We start from the raw sequence: 25849 nt of genomic DNA on the forward strand, positions 1-25849 counted from the left end.
AACCCATTTCGGCCGCCTGTATCGGCGATCTCGTTCCTTCGGACTCGACCCAAAGCTAATGACTGTAGATGAGGGTGGGAACGTAAATCGGCCGGTAAATCGAGAGCAGTACGGCGCCGCTTCACGGCAGACGCTGCTCCAATCCGCCTGTCGATGTCCCTCCTCTGCTCCATGACCCCAGGAGCTCTGCAGTCTGGGCTCAGCCTGAAGAGGAGACATGGTCCCCGTCCCATGGACTCGCCACGCACGGGAAGGCCAAACTGACAGCAAGAAGGTCCTGGGTTCGATTCCTGACCCTTTCTGCATGGAGTCAGCATGTTGTCCCTGTGCATGGCGGGTTCCCCGGCTTACAGTCCAGAAACACGACTGTCAGGTTAATTGGTCTCTAAATTCTCCCAGATGTGTGTGAGTGTGTGTGTGTGTGTGTGTCCTGTCTGTGTTGCCTGTGACACACTGTCGACCTGTCCAGGTGACCCTGCCACTCACCTGGAACGTTGCTGGAGAAGCAGCAGCACCTGAAAATGGATGGATGGAATAATCTCAGAAATTTAAACTTGGACATTTCTGAGCTTGAAATCCATCCGTCCATTTTCTGGTCACCCTCCCTAACGGGTCGGGAGGAGCTGCTCCCTCTCCAGCTGCGTTCTGGGCGAGAGGCGGGGTCACCTGGACAGGTCGCCAGTCTGTCGCAGGGCAACACAGAGACAGACAGGACAAACAACCATGCACACACACACTCTCACACACACACTCTCACACACACACACACACACACCTTGGGAGAATGTGGAAAGACCAATTAACCTGACAGTCATGTTTGTGGACTGTGGGAGGAACCCGGAGAGAACCCAGCATGCACAGGGAGAACGTGCAGACTCCGTGCAGAAAGACCCCGGGCCGGGAATCGAACCCAGGACCTTCTTGCTGCAAGGCAACAGTGCTACCCACTGTGCCACTGTGTAGCCTTGAGCTTGAAATATTGAACAATTTTGACTTTTGAAAATTTTCCCCTTTTTCTAGAAAATTTAAGCTAAATCTAAAAATGTCAGTTTTCTGTGTAAATTTGTTTTTTCAGAGCGGCAGAAACTTCTGAAGGTCCTTGAACAGTTTGGAGCTTTGGTCCAACGTGACGTCACAGCCGAGCCGGCCTGAAGAGCCAATCAGCTGCAGCGCCTCATCATCATCCTCAGGGATGCAGTTTCAGCTCTGAGTCAACAGGAGGGAGGGGAGAGGTGCTGAGTCATCTGGGAAGAGCAGCAAAGTGCTGACTCATGGTTCAAAATTAAACTTGAATGAGAAAATGTAACAAAGAGAGGGAGGGGTCATCCAGAGGTCAACAGGACTCATCAGATCCCAGAAAGGGTTTTCTGATTTGTTATCAGAAAAGAATAGTTTATTTATTTATCCCCAAATGTTGAAACTCACATGAAAGAGTCCAGAGTCTGAATTCACAACAAAATTAACTAAAACCTTCAGAACAATCTGACAAAAACGGATCATTTAAATCAGAACGTTTTTTTTAAAGAATGTATTTTTGACAGATCAGTTTTGGGACGTCAATTACTTTTATGTTTAAAGTTTTAGAAATAAAATATTCCTTCTCCATCAGCTGCAGATATAAAAAACAGAAAGTTTTGAGTTTCCAGGTCCTGAAGGCGCAAACACCGAACAGCAGGTCTGCTGCTCCCCCTGCTGGAGAACAGAAGGAACTGCAGCTGGAGCAACGTGAGCCCCCTGCTGGAGAACAGAATGAACTGCAGCTGGAGCAACGTTAGCCCCCTGCTGGAGAACAGAATGAACTGCAGTTGGAGCAACATGAGCCCCCTGCTGGAGCACGAAGGAACTGCAGCTGGAGCAACATGAGCCCCCTGCTGGAGAACAGAATGAACTGCAGTTGGAGCAACATGAGCCCCCTGCTGGAGAACAGAAGGAACTGCAGCTGTGACATGCGCAGTCCCGGTGAAGCAGCTCATCAGTTCGGTTTATGGGTCAGTTTGAATCATCAGGTTCCGGGTTTCTATCATCAAAACTCAACATGGCGACCCGGTTCTGCTAACTAATACTGAGCCGTCAGAATTAATCTGACCCAAAATATTAACACAAACCCCAAAACAGGATCCAGAAGATCCCAACCCGAACCACGATCTAAACACGCAGTGACATTAAAACACTCAATGTGACCTTTGACCCCAGCTGATCAAACTAGACCCTTCCTGATGATGAGCTCCAGTTAGTCTTTTCAGTTATCAGCAATTGATTAATCTGTGACCATGACGAAGATGTGCTTAATGGAAGAACAACAGAAATGTTTATTGTGGTGTTAAAAGGAAATAAAGGAGATATAAATATTAACAATAATTATTAGTTATTGACCAAAACAGCTACATTAAAATCAGCCCAAAAATGTACATGGAGTTAAAAATGTCATCGTATAATTTTGATTTTCTGTAGAAGATCAGGCCCTAATCAATATGATTCTCAACTGAATGAATGAACGGGGTCAAGTTGGAACTTTTCAAAAACATCTAGGGGAGAACTATGAACATGAAACAAGTCATTTTAACCAGTCTGAACTGAAGAGCCAGTTCACTGACTAGCGCCCTCTGTGGTCGCTGGCTGTATTGCAAACTATCCTAGAAATGAAGTTTTTCTGTTTTTCCTCTCAACGTGTTTCAGGCACAAAGTTTGGGATTTCAGAGAAGCTGGTCTACAGATCACTTTACATTTTTCCCCACATTTAGTTTCAGATCCAGTTTATATGAAACAACCGAGAGCAAAACGAAACAAAATGATCTAACATTTTGTTAGATCATCTGAAAGGTCAGATTGAAGGTTTACCAGTTTAAGAAGATTATGAAACTGAAGCAAACCTGCTATAATAATAATAATAATAATAATAATAATAACAACAATAATAATCAGATATCCTGATAAACACTGGAGGCAAAATTCTGGATAGGTTTTTATTGCAGCTTTACCCAAAACAAATGTTTGAAGTTCCAGTTTTAGTAGAAACGGATCAAAGTAAACATGAAAGAGAGCTGTCATTATTCTCATTATTGTCATTATTACAGTTTTTGATCCCAACCAGAACAAGACGGGTCCACCTCCTGCGTTACGTCCGATCAGGTTTCCCTTAAAGCTGAGCGGCAAAACATCAACAAATCAACTGAAATATTTTCATACAAACAGAAGCTCCAATATTCGCAGGAAAGAATTTGGTCCAAACAGCCAATCAGAAAAGAGTTTGGTCCAAACAGCCAATCAGAAAAGAGTTTGGTCCAAACAGCCAATCAGAAAAGAGTTTGGTCCAAACAGCCAATCAGAAAAGAGTCGGGTCCAAACAGCCAATCTGCTGATTAGAAAAGCTGTGAAGTAAAACCCAAGTCAGTTTGGAAAGTTTACCAAATAAAATGTCCAAGTTTAATTTATTTCTGTAAACTCAAAAAACTAAAACTAAAAAACCTCCAATGTTCAGAAATCTGCTGCTCCACTTTCATGAAACCGGGCCAGGACAAAAACAGAACCAGCTATTTCAGCCCAACCAAAGTCTGTAGATAAATCCTTTAAATCTGGAATAAATAAGATTAAAAGGTTTTTGATTTACTCATTTGTTTCTGACTTTGATAACTGAACAAAAAACTTTTTAGCTCCTCCTTCCAGCACAGAATCTCATTAATTCACTTGATTTAATATTAAATCAGTTTAAGACGATTCAATCAACATCAAAGAGTCGAGCAGTTCTGCAAAGAAACGAAGGGAAAATAAACTAAATATCTGCATATTTTAACTTTTCAGAATAAAATCAAAACATCTCATCAAAATGTTTGGAGGATTTAAAAACATGAAAAGTACAAAAAAAATTAAACCCAAAACATGTTTTTGGTACATTAATCTCTTAATTTAACAAAATAATCTTTACAGAGTAAAATATTCTCTAAATTATCTACAAGAATTTTGAATAAAAAAACCCGTTTTCTCAGGAATCCGAGCAAAACCAGGTCAGAATCAACATGACCAGCTACGCTAACCGCTATGCTAACAGGCTAACAGCAGAGCTTCAGATTGTTTACAGTAAAACCAACATTTGTCTTCATTAGCACGTTTGGTTCTGGTTTTCGCTGGGGGGGAATCGGACCTGTGACCCGGTCCGGTACCAACTAAAAATCACAGCAGGACCAACCATGAAACAGAGGAGCTTGTCAAGCCCCGCCCACCTACAAGTCTGCAGGTAACGAATCAAACGCACCCAACCCAACAAGGGATCCGCAACACGAACGGTTTGTTTTGTAGCAACTATGAAAACGGGAGTCTGAACCAAGCTGCAGGTCAGAACGCGTCTGACGGCGGAGCAGCTGGAGGATGTGAACATGGACCTCCATCAGAGGAAGAGGAGCCTGCTGCACCATGCTGCTGCAGCCTGCTGCTGCAGCCTGCTGCTGCTCCAGCCTCAGTGGCCCGGTGGCGGCAACATGGGCGCCGAGCGGTCGTTGGTCAGGGTTTTTTTCAGCTTCACCTTCCTGATGAGCGTCAGCATGTCGGCGGCTGCAGTGTCCTGCTGGTTGGAGATGGGTGGCGGGGCTGCTGCAGCTGGGCTGCACTGCTGCACCTGTTGGCTGTGTTGCTGCAGCTGTGCATGTTGTTGGTAGTGCTGCTGCAGCTGTGCATGTTGTTGGTTGTGCTGCTGCAGCTGATTTTGGTGCAGCTGTTGGCTCTGTTGCTGCAGCTGTGCATGTTGTTGGTTGTGCTGCTGCAGCTGTGCATGTTGTTGGTAGTGCTGCTGCAGCTGATTTTGCTGCAGCTGTTGGCTCTGTTGCTGCAGCTGTGCATGTTGCTGGTTGTGCTGCTGCAGCTGATTTTGCTGCAGCTGTTGGCTCTGTTGCTGAAAACTGTGCATGTTGGTGAAATTGTTGCTGGTTCTGTTGCTGCTGCAGCTGCAGCCTCTGCTGCTGCTGCCTGATGCTGCCACCCCCTGGTGGCAGCAGCGGCACTGCGGGGACGGGCATGTGACCCGGGACGAGCTGGTAGTACGGTGAGGAAGAGGAGGAGGAGGAAGGCAGGGAGACTAGGCTCTGGGTGGAGGCGCACAGCTTGCTGTGCCCCAAGCCACCAACGGGGGGCGCCCTAAACACGGAGTCATCGCCGGCCCTCAGCGGGACCTGTGGCGTGCTGATGGGGATGGGCACGCCGCCGCTGATGGTGCCCCGGCGGTACGCCTGCTTGGAGGACGGCTTGCGGCGGATGGTGGCGGTGTGCTGATGGCCGCCGCCGCCGCCGCTCGGCTCGCCGTCGGTCAGCAGGCTGACCGTGGAGGTCGGCCGCTTGGGCGGAACCAGGTCCCTGAACTGGAAGCGCAGGTCCGAGTTCCTGGGGAGGGTGGAGGACTTGTCCAGGTCGGAGCGGCTGCCGCACAGCTGGTGGAAGGGGGCGGAGTCAGCGTCTCCATGGAGAGATATCGACTCGTAGTCGGCTGGAGACAACAAAACAGACGGAGAGAATTATTCAAGCTGTTCTCATCACGCTTCCTAACGCAGCTAAGGATGGTCCATGGCCTAGTCAAAGCAATAAACATTAAATCTTAACATATTTGATCTAAAATTATTGTTAGAAAGTCAGATTTCAGTCTGATCAGTTCTCCCTGTTCAGCTGACAGTGACAGTAGAACCGCTGTCACTTGAAATAACCTGCTGCTGGCCACGCCCCCAGCAGTAACAGGCCACGCCCCCAGAACATACAGGCCACGCCCCCAGCAGTAACAGGCCACGCCCCCAGAACATACAGGCCACGCCCCCAGTAGTAACAGGCCACGCCCCCAGAACATACAGGCCACACCCCCGGCAGACACATGCCATGCCCCCAGCAGTAACAGGCCACGCCCCCAGAACATACAGGCCACGCCCCCAGAACATACAGGCCACGCTCCCAGCAGTAACAGGCCACGCCCCCAGAACATACAGGCCACACCCCCGGCAGACACATGCCACGCCCCCAGCAGTAACAGGCCACGCCTCCAGAACATACAGGCCACGCCCCCAGCAGTAACAGGCCACGCCTCCAGAACATACAGGCCACGCCCCCGGCAGACACATGCCATGCCCCCAGCAGTAACAGGCCACGCCTCCAGAACATACAGGCCACGCCTCCAGAACATACAGGCCACGCCCCCAGCAGTAACAGGCCACGCCCCCAGAACATACAGGCCACACCCCCGGCAGACACATGCCACGCCCCCAGCAGTAACAGGCCACGCCTCCAGAACATACAGGTCACGCCCCCAGCAGTAACAGGCCACGCCTCCAGAACATACAGGCCACGCCCCCAGCAGTAACAGGCCACGCCCCCAGAACATACAGGCCACACCCCCGGCAGACACATGCCACGCCCCCAGCAGTAACAGGCCACGCCTCCAAAACATACAGGCCACGCCCCCAGTAGTAACAGGCCACGCCCCCAGTAGTAACAGGCCACACCCCCGGCAGACACATGCCACGCCCCCAGCAGTAACAGGCCACGCCTCCAGAACATACAGGCCACGCCCCCAGCAGTAACAGGCCACGCCTCCAGAACATACAGGCCACGCCTCCAGCAGTAACAGGTCACGCCCCCAGCAGACACAGGCCACGCTCTCCTCTCTCGAAACAGATTAAAATAGTTTCAATTTCCTATTATATGGTATGATTGGGGCCTGCCTAGCAATGCATAAGGAGAGCAGTGACTGACTTGCGAAGCAAGTCAGTCATTGCATGGCAGGCACCTATTAATCTTCACCCAATAGAATGTCTCTTTATAATTAACTTATTCTTCCGTAGACCGGAATGCGGCTCGCACCGCTGCGAGCCCACCCACAAAAGTGGTATCAAAACGTGCGGCTCGTTCCCGGCATTGGAGCTATTACTTTTATGGGGAATTGGCGTTACGACGGCGACGTAAAAAGCGAAAAACGAGCAAAATTTCCAACTGCCGAACCGAAAAGCTCAACTGCCAAAACCTAGAGTGTAACTGACGTTTCGTTAGAGTGTGGGAAGCAGTGCGATTCTGACCCCAAATAAATTTTGAAATCGCCGCCACGCCCACAAATATCGTGCTATCGGTATGAAACTCAGACATGACATCGATACGAATGTTTGCTCCGGTAAAATGTTTTCAAATTTTTTCTAGGGCTTACGGTTTTCTGTCAAGGTACTTTAGAGCAAAATCAAGTTCCAGCCTAACTGATGCTCTCCACCATGTATTTTAATACTTTTATGGAAAATTTCAGACCTCAGCGCAAACCATTTTTCTCTCATCGCTGTAATTACTATGAATGAGCTACAGATATGATTTGCAGGACTATCGGAGACAAAAAATAGCTCTCTCATACGCTTCAAACGGTTTTCCGATACGTATCACGGTTTCCGAACGGCATGGAGTTGTTCGGGCTGCTTTTTCCATTATAACTGACTGAGCTGTCTCACAAAGATAGAAATCTGTCTCTGCCTCACACACATGACAGTTGACCTCTTTAGAACTACAATTCCTGAAGGTTAGAACTACAACATGGCGGAACACTCAGTGCCTACAAAAGAGGTCAGAGCTGATTGTCAGAACTACAACATGGCGGAACTGTCAGTTACTACTGAGGAGGAATGAGCTGGCCTTTAGAATTACATTGTGTTTGGGCTTTTTATAACTGATTTTGACCAACCATTGTTATACACAGGATTAGTGTGGCAATTTTAAATTAAGCTTAATGAAAATTTCAATATGAAACCTTGAATATTTCTCTCAGGCCTTTCAGAAAAAATAACTGCTTCAAGCATTTAGAATTAAGTCTCTCCTTGTGTGTCACACTGACATGAGAGTTGACCTCTTCTTTAGAACTACAATAACTGCAGGTTAGAACTACAACATGGCGGAACACTCAGTGCCTACAGAAGAGGTCAGAGCTGATTGTCAGAACTACAACATGGCGGAACTGTCAGTTACTACTGAGGAGGAATGAGCTGGCCTTTAGAATTACATTGTGTTTGAGCATTTTATAACTGATTTTAACCAACCATTGTTACACACAGTATTTGTGTGGAAATTTTAAATGAAGCTGAACGAAAATTTCAAAATAAAACCTTGAATATTTCTCTCAGGCCTGTCAGAAAAACTAACTTCTTCAAGCATTTAGAATTAAGTCTCTTTTTGTGTGTCACACTGACATGACAGTTGACCTCCTCTTTAGAACTACAATTCCTGAAGGTCAGAACTACAACATGGCAGAACTCTCAGTGCCTACAGAAGAGGTCATAGGTGAATATAAAAACTACAACATGGTGGAATTGTCAGTTACTACTGAGGAGGAATGAGCTGGCCTTTAGAACTACATTGTGTTTGGGCTTTTTATAACTGATTTTAAGCAACCATTGTTACACACAGCATTTGTGTGGAAATTTTAAATTAAGCTTAATAAAAATTTCAAAATAAAAGCCCTGAGATTCTTTTATATCACGTAATTGCTCTCTTGGGCATTATGTGACTTTTTTAACAAAACCACTGTTAAACTTTGGATTATTTTGGACATTTAAAATGAAGCTTAATGAAAATTTCAAAATAAAACCTTGAATATTTCTCTCAGGCCTGTCAGAAAAACTAACTTCTTCAAGCATTTAGAATTAAGTCTCTCCTTGTGTGTCACACTGACATGACAGTTGACCTCTTTAGAACTACAATTCCTGAAGGTTAGAACTACAACATGGTGGAACACTCAGTGCCTACAAAAGAGGTCTGAGCTGATTGTCAGAACTACAACATGGCGGAACTGTCAGTTACTACTGAGGAGGAATGAGCTGGCCTTTAGAATTACATTGTGTTTGGGCTTTTATTACTGATTTTAACCAACCATTGTTACACACAGCATTTATGTGGAAATTTTAAATTAAGCTGAATGATAATTTCAAAATAAAAACTTGAATATTTCTCTCAGGCCTGTCAGAAAAGCTAACTTCTTCAAGCATTTATAATTAAGTCTCCTTGTGTGTCACACTGACATGACAGTTGACCTCTTCTTTAGAACTACAATTCCTGAAGGTTAGAACTACAACATGGCAGAACACTCAGTGCCTACAGAAGAGGTCATAGGTCAATATAAAAACTACAACATGGTGGAACTGTCAGTTACTACTGAGGAGGAATGAGCTGCTCTTTAGAACTACAATTCCTGAAGGTTAGAACTACAACATGGCGGAACACTCAGTGCCTACAAAAGAGGTCAGAGCTGATTGTCAGAACTACAACATGGTGGAACTGTCAGTTACTACTGAGGAGGAATGAGCTGGCCTTTAGAATTACATTGTGTTTGGGCTTTTTATCACTGATTTTAAGCAACCATTGTTACAGACAGTATTTATGTTGAAATTTTAAATTAAGCTGAATGAAAATTTCAAAATAAAACCTTGAATATTTCTCTCAGGCCTGTCAGAAAAACTAACTTCTTCAAGAATTTATAATTAAGTCTCTCCTTGTGTGTTACACACATGACAGTTGACCTCTTTAGAACTACAATTCCTGAAGGTTAGAACTACAACATGGCAGAACACTCAGTGCCTACAGAAGAGGTTATAGGTGAATATAAAAACTACAACATGGCAGAACTGTCAGTTAATACTGATGAATAATCAGCTGGCCATGACAAGTACTTGGTTTGGGTAATTTTAGAACTGATTTCAAAACTCCATAGTTACACATGGGATTAGTGTTACCATTTAAATTAAGCTTAATGTAAATTTCAAAATAAAAGCCTTGACAATTTTTCCATCAAGTAATTGCTCTTTTGACCACTATATAACTGATTTAACCCAATCAGTGTTAAACATGGGATGAGATTGGCCATTTAAAATTAATCTCAATGAAAATTTCAAAATAAAAGCCTTAAGATTCCTTTCTGTCTCATGCATATTTTAGGGAAAATGGCTGCCTCAAAGTGATAGAATTAAGTCTCCCCCTGTCTGACTCACAGCTGGCAGAGGATCCATTACCATGGCAACGGAACACAAAGGGGCCAGCTGATTAGGACTACAAAAACGCATCACTGTAGTTCTAACTATGGCAGAACTCAGAGAAAAAAGCTGCACTTTAGAACTGCTTGTGTTTTGGGCCTTTTATAACTATTTTAACCAACCATTGTTACACATGGAATTAGTGTGGAAATTTTAAATTAACATTAAAAAAAATTCATATATGGGATTACATTGACCATTTAAAATGAAACATTCTGAACATTTCAAAATAAAAGCCTTAAGATTTGGTCGTAGCTAATGCAGCGCCGCAGGCGCTTCAATGATATTAGCTTGCATTATCTTTTCCTCTCAATTTAGGGCACTGTCTTGCGCAGCAAGACAGTGCATTAGCATTAGCACAAACATTAGCATTTCTCTGTTTCCCACCAGTGCACTGCCGTAGGCAGTGCAATAAGATTATCCTGCATGATCTTTTCCACTCAGGTTAGTGCTCTGCCTTGCGCAGCAAGGCAGAGAATTAGCATTAGCCTTTTACCTTGCATTAGCTATTTCCCTTACTTATTACCCATATTTAGTTTCCTGAATGCAGTAAGTCATGCTTGTGAATCTCCACGTGCTATTGATGACATTGCAGCTTTCTTTAGCATGGATGCTAATGTTTAGCATCAGAACACTGGGTCCAAATCGACGGGCACACTTTGGCAGGCCCCGGTTAAATTTCTTCAGGAATTTTCTAGTTTATTTATTTTTCTTCCGTCAACCGGAATGCGGCTCGTACCGCTGCGAGCCCACCCACAAAAGTGGTATCAAATCGTGCGGCTCGGCGCCGGGAGGGGAGCTATTACTTTTGGTGGGATTCGGAGTTACGATAAAAAAGTAAAAAGCGAAAAACCATCAAAAATTCTTGTCAGTTAGAAACTGTCCAAATTAGAGCGTAATCAACGTTTCGTTAGAGTGTGGAAGCAGAGCGATTCTGACCCCAAATAAATTTTGAAATCGCCGTCACGCCCACAAATATCGCCCTATCGGTATCAAACTCAGTCATGACATAGATACGCATGCCTGCTCCGGTAAAATGTTTTCAAATTTTTTCTAGGGCTTACGGTTTTCTGTCTAGGGGCTTCAGAGCAAAGTGATGCGACAGGATTTCGACTCGCTCAGCCAGGTGTGACGGCGAAAAATGTCAGACCTCAGCGCACACCATTTTTATCTCGTCGCTGTTATTAATGTGAGTGATGTACAGATATGAATAGCGGGACTATCGGAGACGAAAGATAGCGCTCTCATACGCTTCAAACGATTTTCCGATATGTATCACGGTTTCCGAATGGAAGGAGTTGTTCGGACCACTTTTTTCACTCAAAACTGACTGGGTGTCTCACAAAGATAGAATTCTTTCTGTCTCACACACATGACAGTTGCAGAGGATTAATTACCATAGTAACGAAGCACAGCAGGGCGGAGCAGCTGATTAGAACTACAAAAACGCATCACTGTAGTTTTTACTATGGCAGAGCTCTGAGGAAGGAGCTGGAATTTAGAATTATAAATTAGAACTACAAAAACGCATCACTGTAGTTTTTACTATGGCAGAGCTCTGAGGAAGGAGCTGGAATTTAGAATTATAAATTAGAACTACAAATACGCATCACTGTAGTTTTTACTATGGCAGAGCTCTGAGGAAGGAGCTGGCCTTTAGAACTACTTGTGTTTTGGGCATTTTATAACTAATTTTAACCAACCTTTGCTACACATGGGATTAGTGTTAATTAAGTTTAATTAATCTTAATGAAATTAAGCTTAGTGAAAATTTCAAAATAAAAGCCTTGACAATTTTTATATCAATTGCTGTTTGGAGCATTTTAGAACTGATTTAACCAATCACTGTTACTCATGGGAATAGATTGGACATTTAAACGAGGCTTACTGAAAATTTCAAAATAAAAGCCTTAAGATTCCTTTCTGGCTCATGCATATTTTAGTGAAAATGGCTGCCTCAAACTGAAAAATTCTGTCTCCACCTGTTTGACTCACAGCTGGCAGAGGATCCATTACCATAGCAATGGAGCACAGCAGGGCCAGTGGTTAGGACTACAAATACGCATCACTGTAGTTTTTATTATGGCAGAGCGTTGAGGAAGCTGTTGGCCTTTAGAACTACTTGTGTTTTGGGCATTTTATAACTGATTTTATCCAACCATTGTTACACACAGTGTTAGTGTGGTAATTTTAAATTAAGTTGAATTAAAATTTCAAAATAAAAGCCCTGACATTCTTTTATATTATGGAATTGCTCTCTTGGGGATTATGTGACTTTTTTAACAAAACCACTGTTATACTTTGGATTATTTTGGACAGTTAAAATGAAGCTTACTGAAAATTTCAAAATAAAAGCCTTAAGACTCCTCTGGCTCATGCCTATTTTAGGGAAAATGGCTGCCTCAAACTGATATAATTCTGTCTCCACCTGTCTGACTCACAGCCTGCAGAGGATCTATTACCATAGTAACGAAGCACAGCAGGGCCGAGCAGCTAATTAGGACTACAAAAACGCATCACTGTAGTTTTTATTATGGCAGAGCTCTGAGGAAGGAGCTGGCCTTTAGAACTACTTGTGTTTGGGCGTTTTATAACTGATTTTAACCAACCTTTGCCACACATTGGATTAGTGTTAATTAAGTTTAATTAATCTTAATGAAATTAAGCTTAATGAAAATTTCAAAATAAAAGCCTTGACAATTTTTATATCAATTGCTGTTTGGAGCATTTTAGAACTGATTTAACCCAATCACTGTTACTCATGTGAATAGATTGGACATTTAAACGAGGCTTACTGAAAATTTCAAAATAAAAGCCTTAAGATTCCTTTCTGGCTCATGCATATTTTAGTGAAAATGGCTGCCTCAAACTGATAGAATTATGTCTCCCCCTGTCTGACTCAGCCTGCAGAGGATCCATTACCATAGCAATGGAACACAGCAGGGCCAGCTGGTTAGGACTACAAAACCGCATCACTGTAGTTCTAACTATTGCAGAACTCGGAGGAAAAGGCTGGACTTTAGAACTGCTTGTGTTTTGGGCCTTCTATAACTCTTTTTAACCAACCATTGTTACACATGGAATTAGTGTGGAAATTTTAAATTAAGCTTTAAAAAAATTTCAAAATGAAAGCCTTGACAATTTTTCCATCAATTAAGTGCTCTTTTTACCATTTTATGTCTGATTTTACCAAAAAATCGCTACACATGGGATTAGATTGGCCATTTAAAATGAAGCTCAATGAAAATTTCAAAATAAAAGTCTTAAGATTCGTCTGTGGCTGATGCAGCGCTGCAGACGCTGCAATGATATTAGCTTGCTTTATCTTTTCGTCTCAAGTTACGGCACTGTCTTGCACAGCAAGACAGTGCATTAGCATTAGCACAAACATTAGCATTTCACTGTTCCCACTAGTGCACTGCCATAGGCAGTGCAATAAGATTATCCTGCATGATCTTTTCCACTCAGGTGTAGGCTCTGCCTTGCAGAGCAAGGCAGAGCATTAGCATTAGCCTTTTACCTTGCATGAGGTACTAGCTATTTCCCTTACTTATTACCCATATTTAGTATACTGAATGCAGTCAGTCATGCTTGTGACTCTCCACATTGTATTGATGACATTGCAGCTTTCTTTAGCATGGATGCTAATGTTTAGCATCAGAACGTTGGATCCAAACCAACGGGCACACTTTGGCAGGCCCGGTTAAATTTCTTCAGGAATTTTCTAGTTTATTTATTTTCTTCCGTCAACCGGAATGCGGCTCGTACCGCTGCGAGCCCACCCACAAAAGTGGTATCAAATCGTGCGGCTCGGCGCCGGGAGGGGTGCTATTACTTTTGGTGGGATTTGGAGTTACGATAAAAAGTAAAAAGCGAAAACCATCAAAAATTCTTGTCAGTTAGAAACTGTCCAAATTAGAGCGTAAATCAACGTTTCGTTAGAGTGTGGGAAGCAGTGCCATTCTGACCCCAAATAAATTTTGAAATCGCCGTCACGATCACAAATATCGCCCTATCGGTATGAAACTCGGTCATGACATAGATACGCATGCCTGCTCCGGTAAAATGTTTTCAAAATTTTTCTAGGGCTTACGGTTTTCTGTCTAGGGGATTCAGAGCAAAGTGATGCGACAGGATTTCGACTCGCTCAGCCAGGTTCACTTTCATGTATTTCTGAAAAATGTCAGACCTCAGCGCACACCATTTTTATCTCGTCGCTGTTATTAATGTGAGTGATGTACAGATATGAATAGCGGGACTATCGGAGACGAAAGATAGCGCTCATACGCTTCAAACGGTTTTCCGATACGTATCACGGTTTCCGAATGGGAAGGAGTTGTTCGGACCACTTTTTTCAGTGAAAACTGACTGGGTGTCTCACAAAGATAGAATTCTTTCTGTCTCACACACATGACAGTTGCAGAGGATTAATTACCATAGTAACGAAGCACAGCAGGGCCAGCTGATTAGGACTACAAAACCGCATCACTGTAGTTCTAACTATTGCAGAACTCGGAGGAAAAGGCTGGACTTTAGAACTGCTTGTGTTTTGGGCCTTCTATAACTCTTTTTAACCAACCATTGTTACACATGGAATTAGTGTGAAAATTTTAAATTAAGCTTTAAAATTTTTTCAAAATAAAAGCCTTGACAATTTTCCCATCAATTAAGTGCTCTTTTGACCATTTTATGTCTGATTTTACCAAAATATCGTTACACATGGTATTACATTGGCCATTTAAAATGAAGCTCACAGAAAATTTCAAAATAAAAGTCTTAAGATTCGTCTGTGGCTAATGCAGCGCCGCAGGCGCTGCAATGATATTAGCTTGCTTTATCTTTTCGTCTCAAGTTAGGGCACTGTCTTGCTGTGCAAGACAGTGCATTAGCATTAGCACAAACATTAGCATTTCACTAGCATTTAAGATTATTAAGAATAAGATTATCTTGCATGATCTTTTTCTCTAAGGTTTTCTCTTAGCATTAGCCTATTACCTTAGCCTTTTCCTTTACTTATTACCCATGTTCAATAATTCATGCTTGTGACTATCCACGTGCTATTGATGACATTGCAGCTTTCTTTAGCATGGATGCTAATGTTTAGCATTAGAACGCTGGGTCCAAACCGACGGGCACACTTTGGCAGGCCCCGGTTAAATTTCTTCAGGAATTTTCTAGTTTACAGTTAATATTTTATGATGATATTCTGTTTTGTACTGCAGGAACAAGGCAAATTAAAGTTAAGCTGAGCTGTTAGGAATGATAAATATTCATTACATTAAAATAATCCTGATAAGAGAAATGACCCTCTTGATCAAATTAAAGACATCTAGCAAACAGAATTAATGACTTTGTTTTGCGTCCAGCTGCTGCAGCAGCGGCGGCGTCCAGCTGCAGCAGCAGCGTAACCCTGCGCTGCGTCTTGAACTCACTGTGCGTGTGGATGGTGTCCTCGGAGCAGGACGGCGTGGTGGTCTGGGTGCTGCGCTTGAACAGTGCAGTGAGTCCCTGCTGCTCCTCGGGGCGTCCGAATTCAACGAACCCAACGTCAGCGCCAGCTGATCCCGTGCCGACTGTGGAGACGAGAGGACGGACTCAGCTTAATATTCAGATGATTCAGTTTTACTGCAGTTTGTTGATCTTCAGTAATTCTCCATCTTTCATTCCTTTAGTTTCTCCTCCATGGATGCTTGATCCTGAATGGAAACTGATTCATTCAGAGATTATTCTGAAGAGGTCATACATCGGACTGCTTGGTCAAATAATAATAGTGATATTGGTGATCGATTGGTTACCTTCCCAGACGCTGACATGGCCCTGGCTCGCTCGCCATGCTGTTGGATGTAGGCGCCGTGGGGGGGGACCAGCAGGCCGTTCTCTGCGCCCCCTGCAGGTGGCTGGGTGGTAACCACTGCATCCTGACACACACGAGTCAGAAAAACTGGGTCAGAACCAGAACTTACTGTCAGAAACAACATCATGTTTGGGTTGGACGATGGATGGACATTAAAGAGATGGTCATTCTGATCCTGATCTAATGGGAAGTCAAGGTCACAAACAGGAAGTCAAGGTCACCAATGGGAAGTCAAGGTCACCAATGGGAAGTCAAGGTCACCAAAGGAAGTCAAGGTCACCAATGGGAAGTCAAGGTCACCAACAGGAAGTCAAGGCGACTAACGGGAAGTCAAGGTCACCAATGGGAAGTCAAGGTCACCAATGGGAAGTCAAGGTCACAAACAGGAAGTCAAGGTCACCAATGGGAAGTCAAGGTCACAAACAGGAAGTCAAGGTCACCAATGGGAAGTCAAGGTCACCAATGGGAAGTCAAGGTCACAAACAGGAAGTCAAGGTCACCAATGGGAAGTCAAGGTCACAAACAGGAAGTCAAGGTCACCAACGGAAAGTCAAGGTCACCAACGGGAAGTCAAGGTCACCAATGGAAGTCAAGGTCACAAAACAGGAAGTCAAGGTCACCAATGGGAAGTCAAGGTCACAAACAGGAAGTCAAGGTCACCAACGGAAAGTCAAGGTCACCAACAGGAAGTCAAGGCGACTAACAGGAAGTCAAGGTCACAAACAGGAAGTCAAGGTCACCAATTGGAAGTCAAGGTCACCAATGGGAAGTCAAGGTCACAAACAGGAAGTCAAGGTCACCAATGGGAAGTCAAGGTCACAAACAGGAAGTCAAGGTCACCAACGGAAAGTCAAGGTCACCAAACGGGAAGTCAAGGTCACCAATGGGAAGTCAAGGTCACCAACAGGAAGTCAAGGTCACCAATGGGAAGTCAAGGTCACCAACAGGAAGTCAAGGTCACCAATGGGAAGTCAAGGTCACCAACAGGAAATCAAGGTCACCACGGGAAGTCAAGGTCAAACAGGAAGTCAAGGCGACTAACGGAAAGTCAAGGTCTCCAATGGGAAGTCAAGGTCACAAGCAGGAAGTCAAGGTCACCAATGGGAAGTCAAGGTCACAAGCAGGAAGTCAAGGTCACCAATGGGAAGTCAAGTCACAAGCAGGAAGTCAAGGTCACCAATGGGAAGTCAAGGTCACAAGCAGGAAGTCAAGGTCACCAATGGGAAGTCAAGGTCACCAACGGGAGGTCAAGGTCACCAACGAGAAGTCAAGGTCACCAATGGGAAGTCATGATGAGGCACTCTGGGGGGTCATGATGATATCATGATGAGGATACTAACTGTAGTCCTCAGGCGCTCATGTCCCAGCGGCTAACCCGGCGACTCTGAGCGCCACGCCGCCTGTAGCCGGCGACAGGGCTGTTGTTGCCATGGCGACTGAGGAGGGAGGGGGAGTTGCCCTCGCTGAGGGACCGCCCACCTTCACCACACCCGTACAGCAGGTAAGGAGCGGCAGGCTACACAGGAGAAACCACAGCTGAAAGGCTCCTATTTTGAAATTCCATGCAGGGAACCGAAGTAAAATTAGTTTAGGTTAAAATGACCTTCTCTGCAGTTGGCTGGACGGCCAGAAGGGGGCAGCAGCTTGGTGCTAAACTAAGAGAACAACTAAAGGTTGGGGTAACATCAGCAGTTAGTAGGGCTGTGTAATTCTATCGATCTTCAACAAATAACGCCGAGCTGTACTTTGTTACGAAGAAATGACGTAAAGTTGTGCAAGTAACCGTGAAAGCGAAGCGGAACGGAGCAGCAGCCAAAGCAGTGAGATCAGGAAACGAATGCAAAGGTTGCACATCGGAGCGACTAGTGGCATCTGCTTGGTGATTTAGCTTAGTGGTTTCTGTTCTGCATATAAAGATGACCTGAAGAATGAACACAAACAGAACCTGCTGGAAAATGAAGAGGGGAAACCCGCAGCGTGGGCGCCCTGAGGCTTGCCATGACGATGATGGCGTATCGATCGTTCTTATTAGCAACTGACAGAGTATCAGATTGAGAGAACGATGAGAGCCTGGCTGTCTGAGGCAGCTACTCAGAGACACCAGCAGGGGAAGGCGGCGCTGCAGCTGCAAGGAGTGGATCAGTTCGGGGTGATGCGGAGCCGCTCCCCCTGCAGCTGGTAGTAAACAGCCTACAGTCACGGCTAACTCCAGGATCAAGGGAGGAAAGCCTTTTCCCTGGAGTCCAGAAGATCTTTTCTACTCCAAACGCAGTATGTCCAAAAGAAGAACATAAGTCCATCACTTGCATATGGAGAGTCTAGAGGCTGAGAATCTCCCCACTCGGCTCCTGAACACTGTGGAAACTTTGACTTTTATATCAAATCCATATGAATTAAATGAGAACAACTCATTTTCTCACTGAATCTTTGATTCATTTTGTCCAGTTGTAGACAGTTAGACTCTGTCCAATCAGTCGGGTATTGTGTAGTTGGTGCTTTTAATCAGTTTTCAGTTGATTAAATCCAAGTCTGGAACACAAAATGTCACTAAAATCACTCTGTCCTTCTAAAACCTTTCAGAAAATCGTAGAAGTGCATTGAATCGTATCGTTTGCCAAATATCATGATATTGTATCGTGATCAGAATATTGTATATTGTAGATTATTGTAATCCCCTCGTAGTCAGCCTCATTGCAGCGAACCGAAGTGATTTTTAATGAGCTCCTAGCATACGGATCTACCCAGAATGCATTTCTGTTTCAACACAGTCACATTTATATGATACTTTACTTACATTCATAAAGACTAAGCAGCCTACAGTTTTTATTGATCTTACTTCAGTAAGATATTGACTATTGACAATTACAGCTAATCACGAAACCTTTAAACTTTTTTTTGCTGCAGCATTAGCTCTTTTCAGCCAGAACAGGATGTTCAAACATCAGTTTCCCACATCAGAGTGTGATCACAGAAAATCCATGAATTAATTCACATAAAGTTTTGTCATACCGGTGAGTCGTGGACTCTAAACAGACAAAAGATTAAAAGTCTCGCCTCCATTCAGAGCTCAGTAAAAAGCAGAAAAGCCGATTCTTCTTCTGCTGTTTGCTACCTGCAGGTGAACGCCATCCACAGCGCAGCTGATGGAGTCCAAGGACGGAACGTGCCTCACCAACCCAGACTGGTAACTGCAACAAGACGGAAAACAATCAGAACAACAGTTGTACCTGCATATTAACATGTAATAATAAATAACTACTGAATAATAATAAAGAACTACTATGTAATAATACTGTGTAATAATAATATCTACCATGTAATAATAAATACATTTTGTTGTGGAAAAATCTATTTTACCTAACACTGTTTGGTGAAATCACTCAATCAGGTTTATCCATATATTGTGCTCAATACAGAGAGCTTGTAGGATAATCAATAATGAAGCAGGTCTGGGTGAAAAGCTGCCATTCAGAGACAACATAGGAGTTTATACCAAGGATAAGGAACTCAAAACAAGGGGCAAGACAGTCTGGATCTGATGCAGTTACCCTCACCTAACCCAACCCCAACCCTAACCCAACCCCAACCCTAACCCAACCCCAACCCTAACCCAACCCCAACCCTAACCCAACCCTAACCCAACATGAAATAATAAATAACTACTGTGAAATAATACATAACTATTGTGTAATATCTAATGTGTAACAACAACAGTATAATAATAAATAACTATTGTGTAATAATAATATATGTCACATAACCATGTAAGAATACATAACTACTGTGTAATTATAATATCTAATGTCTAATAATAAATAACTATTATGTAATAAATAGTTACTCTAATAATAAGAGAAATGTGATAGGAAAAAGACTGTGTCATTTTGACGGACAGCATGAAATAAATCGGTCATATTCTATTATCACTGATTAAATTATAATCATATGAACTTCGGCAATGTAGCTGCATTTTTATGCAGTTTAGTTAATAGTCACCCAGTTGAACCTGAATCCAGATCCCATCACACATAAAGCAGATAAATACATCAAACTTTTTCTCCGTAGTGACTTTAGTGACTTTGGCCCATTAAAGTCACTAAAATTAAATGACTCCACTTAAATTACCAGCAATTCACCTGCTGGGGTCTCACAAATTCCACCTGGTTGCATCTGGAGAGAACCAAACCAAACCAAACCAAACGTTTCCTAAATCAGACGCTCCAAAGCGTCCGTCAGTAACTCTTCAACACGCTGCCTGCCCCGGTCAGAGAGACGCTTTTAGTTCAGAGTCCATGATATTCAGGAAGGACATGTGTCAAAGATATTTGGTTAACGTGAATATTAAATTATTATTGTAAAGGTGAGGCTTACCTGCTGATGCTGCTCTTCCTGGACATGTTGCCAGGGGACCCAGGGGGAGTCTGGTAGGTATAGCTAAAGTCGGAACCTTTCAGATCCAAAATCACCTGAACAGAAAAAAACGAAATTTATTCTTTACATTCAGAAGATGTTCAACTTTTTTTTCTACTTTATTTTCCTTCTATTACGACTTTATTGTGATGACATCAAAACCTTACTGTGTTTGTATTTTGTAATATTGTGACCTTACTCTTACAATTAAAACCAAAAAAATCACAGCCTGGCCCTGATAGTCTGTCGTAGAGCTAACCTAGACTGAAAGTGAATAAGCAGAAGCTGTGAACAAAATGGCCGCCCTGGGTGATGACATCACTCTGAACTATGGAAACCCAGAAGGGAAAAAAATCCAGATTTAAGAAAAACTTTAAAACTCAATCCATAAAACTGGCTGATTGCCCCACCCTAGTTTGAATCTAGGGACAGTAGAAATCTGTTTTCTGTGAGGAACAGAAACGGAGCCTGACAGGCGACCTGTTCGCTGGCGGCCGGCAGCTTGGTGGGTTCAGCCGTCAGAACGCTCAGGTCCTCCAGGATGGTCTGCAGGTGGGTCACTTCGCCCAGCATGTTGATCTCATGGTCCTGAGGGACAAAACACAGGAACCTCAGGAACACTCTCAGGACCAGACTTATTGTGTTGCAGAGTGTGTATCCAGTGTGTGTGTGTGTGTGTTTCAGTGAGAGGCGGCGGAGCGCTGACCAGGACCGGCTTCAGCATGCTGACGAAGCTGCAGTAGCGAGATCGTTCTTCCACCAACGCGCGGCACACGGCCCGTTTCTCCGTCTCCTCCAGCGCGGCGTAGCGCGTGTTGACGTCCTGCAGGGCGCAGTCCAGCTGGCGAGCGTCGCCCTTCCCTGCAGAGCGACCAGAGCGCCAGGGTTCAGACTCAGAAACATCCTGAGGAGCTTAACGTCGTCATAACAGCCAGATCCAAACAGCTTTACATATCAAAACAGAATGACGTTCATTTATCCATTTTCTGCAAAGCATCAAGTTAAAGCCTCCGAGTTATTATAGTGGACAGACAAACGCCGCGTTACTCAGATGCTGCCAGCAGGGGGCAGGCTCCACCACCATCCAGCTTCATCTGGTCGGTCTGCACTGAAATCTGAAACTTTTATCTCCTGTTCCAGTTGAAACATTCATTAAAGTGAGCGCTGTCTGACTTCAAGTCAGAGTCATTTCAGCTTCAAAAAGAGAAATGCAGTTAAACCAGCAGTTAATCAATCAGTTGGATTCACAATAACCTGCAGAAACCAGATTTTACTGATCCATAAGGCTCCTGGTTCTCCTCCATGTCTGACCTGCTGATCCTAAGGCAGAGTCAATATAATCTGCCATCATCATCAGGTATAATCCAGGAGGGGCGGAGCTTAAACAATCACAGGTTATTTGCTGAGATTTATCTGCGCAGCAACAGAAGCTCAAACACAAAGATAAAACTGCAACACCAGGCTGTAACTATGGCAACAATTATTATTTTACTTTCACAAACCTTTAGGTTTAACTGTTCAAAATCTTTCATGAATCAATTCAGCTCCAGTGATCAACCTGATAGATCTTTGGCCTATGACTTAATTCAGGCATTCATTGAGACGCCCCAGCAGCAGCCAAGCTTGCTTATGCCTTGGGCTGGCTCTGCTGATGTCCTACAGCGCAGGCAGCTGTTTTAACATCGCCGATCAAACAATCAGATGAATGGGTAACTGAAATCATTTAGTAATCCATTCTTTTTTGACAGAGAATAAAGATCAACACAGAAGAAATTCAAAAAAACCTGAAAAAATAATCTGAACATTTTAAAGTGAAGATAAAATAAACTTTGAAAATTAATCTATTAATCACCTCCAGTTATGAATCAGTTATCCTGATCAGCAGAAAGCCTGAGCTTTTTCTCAACTTGGAGGATTATCTGCAGATTCATGTTTGCTGCAAATGATCAAAAAAAGGATGATTTTAACAAAAACATTTTTATTTTATGTAAAAAAAATTTCAATTACTTGTTTATTAGCATCATAAACGGACTTTGGGCGTTTCTGTTTCCTGTTTTAGGAAACAGCTGCCATCTTTGACTCGGTATCACTGGCTTCCCTTCAGGGTGAGCAACACCGCCAGAGCCGCCAGAACAGGGGGGCCCCAGGGGCCATTGGCCCCCCACTTTACAGCCCTGGTCCCACCACATATTTACAGGCTGCACACAACTCTGACATCGGTGACTGACGTCTTGCTGTGTTCACACGCAGACAAAGGTTCAGATCTGGACCAAATCTAAGGCTGCAGATCAGAACCGACATCCAAAGGTTGCACATGCAGCAGCTTCAAGTCGGGTCGGGATCAGGACCCGGCCCGGCAGACACAGACCTGGACCGGATCACAGTCTGAGCCTTTCTTCAGCGGTGGCCATGTTTTCTTTCTGATGAAATAAAGACATGGGTCCGTTTACGGTCCCGGACCAAATCCTCACCACGCTTTAGAGCAGATCGTTTTGGATCAGGTGAATTTGTTTGTTTTCCAGCAGCCAATCAGCCAATCAGGAGCCATAAATACTGATGATGGTTTCCAGTTTCTGTTGGATGTTAAATTCATTTGTCTGCTAATAGCAAGAAGATTAAAGTTCATTCATGGTGTTTTCATCAGTCTGGCTGGTTTTCTGTCCACTCAGACAATCATTTGTTGCACAATTTATGTGCTGCCTTTAGGTTTAGAGCCTCCAGTGGCGCTGCTGCGCCGTAACCTGATGATCCATTAGGTCGTCCTGCTGCTATAAACTGGTATTTCTGGGGGATATTTAACATCTATTTATTATTATTATTTAATGTTCCAAATATTTGACCAGGGGATTTTTGTCATATCCGTCTATCGTCGGCATATTGTCGTATTTTGGACTTTGATCAGTTTCTGATCTCAGAGCTGCAGCTCTAAGAGAACCTGGAGATTTTCCTTTGAGTAAAACAGAAAATAATCATTTTTATCATCTAATTGTCTATACCATCAACATTCAGGAGAAAAACAGATTTATTGTGTTCAAACATCTTGTATGCAGCGAGTCTGTGAGTCTGGAGCTGCAAAAAGCCTAAATCGTATCGGTTAGTCTGTAAGTTTGGGGCTTGGAGCTTTTCTGAGAGCTGAAGATGAACGAGGAGTTTGGATCCTGACAGCTTTTCACCGAGTTTGGTTCTGAAGGGCCGCCAGTTTATGCTTTGTGTGTCGGTGTGTGCGTTGAGTGTGAGGGTGTCTGCGTGTGGTTTGGTGAACTGAAGAGCTGACAGTCTCCCGGTTGGTCAACTGTTTCACTCTAATGACGTAATGATGACAAAACCTTCATGTGTTTCATATCGTCCATCTCTGTATTCAGCTGCTCGATGCTGCAGGAATTTCTCCTTCTACATTTTTCAGAAATGGGATGAAGTCCATTCCACCATCTAGATGTTTATTCTGATTATTTTCCACCAAATCTCTATGATCGCAGCATTTAATAGTCAGCCAATCGTCCAGACCGCAGCGGTGCTCCGATGGTGGACCCAGAGTCCTGCAGGTCAGGGACGTTCACTTCGGGACAAATTGCGACAAACCCACTGAACTGATTGACAGGAGCCATCATATCAATTGATTCCAGCGAGCGCCTGACATTCACCTGACAAACACCTCATGGCCCCCCTCAAAAATTAATCTGGCGCCGCTGAACACCACTCCCTGCTGGACGGAGGCCAAACTACAGCACTGAAAGGCAGACAAAGCAAATCGATGGGAACCAATTTAAATCCAATAAACCATTAATAATCAATAGACTGTAAGTCAATTAATCCTCTGCATCTGTAATATGCAGAAACTGTGTAAATGTGCTAAAAAATAAAAAGTACATCAGCAAGATGAACAGAGTCTAAAGCACAAATGTCAAAGCCCGGGGACCGAATCCGGCCCGCGAATGAATTATCTGTGGCCCCCAGGATGATATTTAATTACTATTAGAACCGGTCAGCGGGCGGCCGGCTGCGTTTTGCACGCACCATCACTACATTCCCCACAATGCAACAGTAGCCCGCGACGTCACTGCAGCACGAGCAGCTTCACTGTTCATCAACAATCACAGCACAGATCAACTTTCAGGTTCCCTCCTCAAATGGCTCAACGGTTAGTGACGCTGAGAACAGGGAGCTTCGCAGACATGATGTCACAATGACATCATGATGTCACCGTGACATCATGATGTCACGGTGACATCATGATGTCATGGATCTGACATCATGATGATGTCAAGATGACACGGTGTCTGCTTCTTTAGTAACCAGTAATGTGACATTTCTATGTCAGATCAGGTAGTCAGACAACAGTTACTTATCGAAACCACTCTGTGTGACTATTTTCTTTTTGTGATGTCATTTCCTCCCGGTGTCAGACCGCAATGGTCAGACGCCAATGGTCAGACGCCATTGTTTCTGTCAGCAGTGACAGAAACAATGGAGGGAGGGATTTGCACATTTTGTTGCTGAAAAGGAGCCAATTTCATTTATGCGGCTTTATGCTCGTTTTTTCTTTCTGAAGTCGCTGCAGATTGAATGAGTGGGGGGTTTTGGCTTAATAAGCGACATAAACCCAGAATGTGTCTGACATCCGGTTAGATTCAGTCCATCACTTCCTGGATTATCCGTCCTGCTTGTCTTTGTTCATGTCAGTTAATATTTAACCTCTGAATGACGTCAAGCTTCACGTTGCTCCACAAAACATGGGGCAGACTGGGGGCGAATGGGCAGAATGGGGCAGGATGGGGCAGGATGGGGCAGGATGGGGCAGGATGGGCAGGATGGGGGCAGGATGGGGCAGGATGGGGCAGGATGGGGCAGGATGGGGCAGGATGGGGCAGGATGGGGGCAGGATGGGGCAGAATGGGGCAGGATGGGGCAGGATGGGGGCAGGATGGGGCAGAATGGGGGCAGGATGGGGCAGGATGGGGCAGGATGGGGCAGGATGGGGCAGGATGGGGCAGGATGGGGCAGGATGGGGGCAGGATGGGGCAGGATGGGGCAGGATGGGGCAGGATGGGGCAGGATGGGGGCAGGATGGGGCAGGATGGGGCAGGATGGGGCAGGATGGGGCAGGATGGGGCAGGATGGGGGCAGGATGGGGCAGGATGGGGCAGAATGGGGGTTTTTGTAGTGTTGTAACCATTAAATAATCTCTCCTTCAGTTCAACCTTATAACTGGAGACACATTGTTGATGTTACTGTTATGAAATAAGTTGCTATTAAATATTGGCAACGATCAATGTGATTTTCACAGGTAGCAGAGTGTTGTTAGCAATTGCTGAAAGCAACTAAAATAGTTACTTTAATGTAACTTAGTAACTTTCCAAATCAAGTAGTTAGTAACTAGTAGTTAGTAACTAGTAACTAAGTCAGAAGGCTCTATCAAACTTCTCAGACACATCAATATGAACATCATAGAGCAGCACCATAATGCATTTTCAGTTTATAATGCTCTTTAAATGTATTTATCTTGATATTAAGAAACATATTTAGTTTTTCAAAACAATTAAATTTTTGGCTGTTTGCCTGTTGA

The 25849-nt window shown here is 44.0% G+C and overlaps 1 pseudogene; it reads right to left on the minus strand.

Annotated features, from left to right (window-relative positions):
- Window positions 1-2289: 2289 nt before the first annotated feature.
- Window positions 2290-25849, minus strand: part of LOC129355152 (protein MTSS 2-like) — a 46928-nt pseudogene continuing 23368 nt past the window's right edge.

The sequence above is a fragment of the Poeciliopsis prolifica genome, unplaced genomic scaffold, assembly GCF_027474105.1.
Source record: "Poeciliopsis prolifica strain line A6 unplaced genomic scaffold, Auburn_PproV2 SCAFFOLD125, whole genome shotgun sequence".
Classification (NCBI taxonomy): domain Eukaryota; kingdom Metazoa; phylum Chordata; class Actinopteri; order Cyprinodontiformes; family Poeciliidae; genus Poeciliopsis; species Poeciliopsis prolifica.